The sequence below is a fragment of the Harpia harpyja genome, chromosome 20, assembly GCF_026419915.1.
Source record: "Harpia harpyja isolate bHarHar1 chromosome 20, bHarHar1 primary haplotype, whole genome shotgun sequence".
NCBI lineage: Eukaryota > Metazoa > Chordata > Aves > Accipitriformes > Accipitridae > Harpia > Harpia harpyja.
Genome location: NC_068959.1, coordinates 12,355,218 through 12,361,316, shown reverse-complemented (window position 1 = coordinate 12,361,316; position 6,099 = coordinate 12,355,218).

Here is a 6,099-nt window from a genome sequence, read left to right as displayed (position 1 = left end):
CTGACACCAGTAACTGTCGGCATGAACTGTTATGAAACTCTTATCCTTGCTCTTCTTAGTAACAGGATTTTCCAAAACAACCTCAAACACAAACATCTAGTCTGCAAAATAATCCTGTAACCAAGTGTAAACTTAACTCTCAGTCCAAAGCACCAGGTAGCCCTCCAACACCACAGGTTTAATACCATATTCTCTCCTGCAAGAGGTAAGACCAAGGAGCAGGACTAAACTGAAGATGTGGCTTCCAAGGTGAAACCAGCCAGGCTGCAATCTCCTTGCTCCCAGAGTCAGCATCTCACTTGTTTGGAGCGAGAGTGAAAGGTTACCATTTTGATGTACTTGCTTCTTGCAGTCATTTTCCACAGGTATAAAAGATGACACACAGGGAAAAAAGCAATGAGGAAGGCAGCCCTCCCTTCCCCCCACCCTCCTCTTATGTAGTCCCCTCCATTTCTTTCTAGTCATTTAATTGGAAAGCATATTTGCTTGTGACGCACTCCAGATATCATGTTCCCTCCTGATTGTTTCCACTTTGTTTGCTTATATATTAATTCTTACAGCTCACTGCCTGTCTCTATAAAGAAGGTCTCTGCCCAAGAAGACCACCTCTCCGTCAGCCACCCATGTCACGTACCGTGTGAGGCCACCCGGCTTTCTCACCACATGGTGAAAGAACACCTTGTTTGGGGTGGCGGGTTGGGTTTCCATGCCAGGGTGGAGGCAGTCACAGGGCTTCACAGGAGGGATGACAGACATGTCCGTAACAGGAAAATAGGATGTCTGTTATTCCTGGTGGTAATAGATCCCTGCAGCCCCAGAAAGAAGGCTTCCAGTACCAGGACATCTTGTCCCTCTTCCTGGGCAGGCAGGTGACCTCCTTCGTGGTGTGTCCGGTAAATGGGCTGGGGAACTCCTCAGCCCTGGAAAAATGGGGAGCGAACAGTAGCAAGGTTTCATCCTTCCTCTGCAGCAGGAAGGAGAGACCCAGGGTGCTGGGGAGGCAAATGGAGGGAGTGCCCCGTCCCTGCACTTGGGTAGCTCCTTCCCAGTCTGGGGAATTCTCCTTTAAGCATCAGTACCCCTGACCTGCTATAAACATGCTCTCAAAGCCCAGAGCTGGCTCTTGCAGTGACCGACAACCTTATCTGGATGAAGCATCTCTCAGAGATTCATCTCTTTGCTTTATTTAGAGTTTACTCTGCTCTGGCCCATCACTGCATGTGTTTTCCTTTCATCCTATTTATCAGCCTTCCTGTGTTAGGCACACCCCGATTTTTCGCTTCCTTAGCCTCCTTGCTACACTGCGGGTTTCCAGGGCTGCTGCGCTGCTCCGTTCCCGGCAGCCCAGTGCCACGACACAGTGCAGGAGACATCTGACCATCTCCTGACATCTTGCCCTTCCTCACGTGGGTTCTGGACAGGCCTCAATGTACCGGTGGTGTTCCTTTCACAGGACCCACCTCCGAAACAGGTGGCATCCTGTGTTAGCAGTTTTGTTTGGCTTCCTGGAAGGAAAAAGAGATTTCCCCCCCTGCCCCCCCAGTCTCCTCTCTCATGTTTTGAAAGGTTTCCTCTAGAGTGGATGCACAATCCTGCCCTGCTTTGCAGGGCCAGCCCCACCGGGACTTTTGGCGGCACCCATTCTTTGTTCCTCGGTGTGTGCCAGCAGCAGCCTCCATCCCTCACCAGGTCCGGAGGGCCTCGCACGGTGGTGGGACCTTCACAAGATCTTCCAGCTGTGCCTGCAAAGTCTGTTTCTTATTTAGGTGGCAAATTGCACAAAGTGAGGCTTGTCCCTCCCTGTGCTCTACAGACTTCTGGCACTCAGTTACTGTAGCACAAATATACTTCCTATCAGCTCTGTGAGCAGTAATAAAGCCTTGTAGCATAAAAGGCAGTCTGGATTAGCAGTTTATCAGTCTAGATGAGCAAGGGGAAGGAATGCAGGGAAAAATGCAGGAAGAGTTTAAGGCTAGAACCCATTTCCATTTATTTAGCTTCCCACTGCAGCCCAGCAACACCAGCGCAAAGCAGTGCAAGCACTTAGGTCTGATAACACGACACCATGCCGGTAACTTCATGGAGCCCTTTTTGGGTATTACTTTTTCTCTATTGCTTTACCTACCTAAATTTTCATAAATTAAAACTGTGAGTTTGCTGAGCAAAACCAGGCAATAGCAAGATAGCAGAGCTATTTCCCAGATGAAAAGTTTGCCTGGGAGAGAATCACAGAATCATTTAAGTTGGAAAAGACCTTTAAGATCATCAAATCCAACTGTAAACCTAACACTGCCAAGTCCACCACTAAACCATGTCCCTAAATGCCACATCTACAGAGATGGTGACTCAAACACTTTCCTGGGCAGCCTGTTCCAATGCTTGACAACCCTTTCACTGAAGAAATTTTTCCTAATCTCCAATCTAAACCTCCCCTGGCGCAACTTGAGGCTGTTTCCTCTCGTCCTATCGCTTGTTACTGGGGAGAAGAGACCGATACCTCCCTCGCCACAACCTCCTTTCAGGTAGTTGTAAAGAGTGATAAGGTCTCCCCTGAGAGCAGGGAGGGAAGGCACCATTCCTTCTCAGATTTAATTTCCTGCACCCCAACAAAATCTGAGAGAGAGAGAGTGAGCAAACGAGCCTTCAGCCTTTTACCAAGGTACTTGGTCAGCTCGCACCTGTGTGTGCACAGAGACACTAACATGCACACACACGGACACAGTCGTGGTGGTCCCAAGGTGCCCTGGGGTCCCAGGCTGCAATCCCGGCCACGCTTCGCCACAGACCGTCCCTGGGTGGGGTTTGACCAGCACTCCTCCACGATCCTTTGCAAGCTCGGCCAAAGGACACCAATCATGCGAGCCAGCACGTACAGAAGATGGACCATTGCCCTGCAGCCTTCGGGGTCCTGCACGTTGCTGCACACACGCAGAGCACCGTCTGCATCTTTGGGTTGGCTTCCTTGTCTTGAAGGAGCTACTGGCCCTCTGCTCGACTCCAGCAGGCTGCCTGGGCTGAAGTCATTCTGCAGCTCTCCAAAGGCTGGACAGAGAGCGGAGCTGAGTTATTCCCTCCTCATTTGCAGTGTCCAAAACCTGAAAAGCTAATGCACATGTGGTGTGCTCTGCAGTTCCCTCCCCGCTCCCTCAGAAGGACCTCTGAGCTGCAGTGCCTGTGGATGGTGCAGTAGAAAGCCCACTCTCTGCCCTGTGACACTTGCACACATCATCCTAAGCAAACCCAAACTTTCCCACTGCTGGTACCCGAAGGATGCAGTGGTGCAGCGCTATGTGGAATAGCATGTGCATTTATACAGCAGCACCCTGCATGTCCATCTGTCCATCACAGAGCCTGGTGCTCTGGGAAAGCAGGGACAACTCCAGACTGCTTGATTTCAGTGAGCGGTGGCCAGGTGCAGATTTGAGAGCTCAGCAGAGGAGGCTGTGGGCTTCCCATCAGCAGTGCCTGGCAGCTGGTGGGTACCAGGAGAGCACCCACGCAGCTGCACATCCCCATGATCACCTCCTGGCTGCGTCCCCCCGGCTTTGCTAGAAAACGGGGAACACAGCATGTCAGAGAGGCAAAAAGGATGCGACTGCCAGACACGCACACCCTGTCCTTCTCCACTGGAAGGACTAGAGTGAACAGAAACATGGAGCATTTTGGAGCCAGAAAAAGATACCTCCTTTACTTTTTCTGGCTTTGGACTGGGGGGAAATTATTATTTTGCAGCTGGTGAGAGAAAAAACTTCTCCTGCCAACCCCCCACTGTGTGAACAGATGTGTGATGTGCAGCAGCGTAAGCGGTGCAAGGCTTTAGCCCTCCACTGAGGAGGTTTTTGTTCTGCTCATTTCGGGCTGTTGGTACCAAGTCCTGAACAATTACAGAGATAGAGCACTTTGTCCAAGCATCATCTCAATGAGTTTGGGAGCACTTGAGAAACTCCTCCATGGCTTCTGGGAAAGGAACAGAATGAGCTGATTGACTATCAGATGTTTCTGCATTCAGAGAAAAGAAAGAGTGCATTGTTTTTAAATGCTTGAAATTACCACTCTGCTCTGTAAGGCTGCAGTTTCCACCCAGCTGGGGAGGGGGAATGACGGCCACCTGCTTTGTGGGAAGAAAAGAAGAGGAAAATTGCTGTGTGGAGGAGTCTCTACTGCACTTGATCACCCTTGCCATGTGGTTGGGGTCTGTGCTGTCCTGTCAGCTCATCCCCGCTGGCCACGGGGGCGGCGGAGACTTTCGCAGCTCTCCCCCTGTTTGTCTTTCTCGTGCAGCTCCCCATCGTTGCAGGCGGGTCCTTCACCCCAGCACGTCCCTTTGCGTGTACATCAGGCTGCTCCTGCATCCCAGCCTGCTCTCACTGTGTAACACTGGCCCTTTTCTGAAGGGAGGGGATGGGGTGATACCTCACCCTGTGGTGTGAACAGAATAATTCGCATCAATCAGCTTTGGGCTGCCATGAGAGTCATCTGACGTACCTGTGATTCAAGACAAATTTAGTGGTGTTTTCTCTTCTGAGGCAAAAAGCAGCGGATGAGGTCAACATCTCAAACCCACCTTCCCATAGGCAGCCCAGCAGTGCCCTTCGCTGCAAATTAGTGCAGTCACCCCTTCTGCAGCACACAGGGCTTTGCTGACAGCCATAATCAGGCCAGTACAGTGACTTCCTCCTTCCCAGTACATCCCACCTCTTTCTGCAAGCTTTCATAAAGACAGTTTCTGGGTTGCTAGACCAAAACCACTCAGTGCTTCTCCAGGCTGTTCCAATACATAGATGTATACCCAAGTGGGTGCACAGATGCACACACAAATATAAAAATATACCTATGTATATCACTGGCCTTTAGACATGTGAGTTAAAACTCTCTTAGCTGCACAGGGTTATGGCTTGTATTTGGGCAGTTTCAGCTATACCAGGGAGAAGGTATGTGCTGCATGTACCCAGTGGTCATGGTGCTGCTCACAAATACACATTCAGACAAATCCAGCCATGCAAATGGAAAAATGCACAGACACCTCCTTCCTTTATCTTTGGGTTCTTCCTGACTGTTTCTGTATACACCACGGGAGCTTTTGGCCCAAATATCTCTCAAAGAGGGAAGACAATGAAGAGGATCCCATAGGATACTATTGCAGCTAGTCCAGGCCTCATGTTCATTAAGCCCTGAAAATGTTCTTCCCTTTTGTGTCTTTAATGCTGCGTTTAAAACATGTGCTGTTTAACACTATGATACCCAACAAAACATTTTTGCCTGAAGGAGTTAGTGGGACACAGAAGCAGTGCCCCGGAATGGGAACAGCCTGCCCAGCCACTGGGATAGAAGCGCTTCTCTCTTCTGGATATTTCAGAGTTTACAATGGAAGCTACAAAGTTCGTAAACATTCCCACTTGGCAGCCTTTTCATATTTGCTTAGACTGTGATTTAGAAAGTGAATTGCAAACTCCCTTTCCAGGATGGCCTCTTTGCTGTATCAATAAGTACGCACATGGAGATCAGCTGTGGATACAGGGCGCTCAGCATAATTCTCCCAAGTGCAAGCTACAGGGCTCTGTGTCATCTCATACCCTGTTTTGTATCAATTATCCCATGCATTTTCCCTCAGCCCACGTTATTAGGTAGACCTAGCCCTGGCGGGCTGCGGAGGTTTCTCAACACTGACTTCACTCCAGAACTACTTGGCAAACACCCGCCAGCCTGCAGCACCAGCCCCGCTGTCAGTGCAGCGATGTCTTATGCTGGGTCTGGCTGGAATTGCTTGGATATTTCTCACTGGACACCCAGCAGTAGGTGGCTTGCCATCTGGTTTTTGAGGACCAGTGGCAATCTGCCCACTAGAATTAAAACCGCCCAAGAGTCAGTCATGGTCCTCATATCACTCAAAATAGCCTTTCTGTGGCCCAAGTGACTGCTTGTGACAATTCAGACCATGTGGGTATTTTGCGACACAGACACACCTGGACTGGAGTGGGCTCCTGTGAGCAATAGGTGGAGTTTACTCAGTGGGGTACACAAGTTGGGCTGCCTCGAGAGATGGGCTCACCACGGCCAGCGTACACAAGTCATGAGGATCACCATCTTGAGTACAGAGAA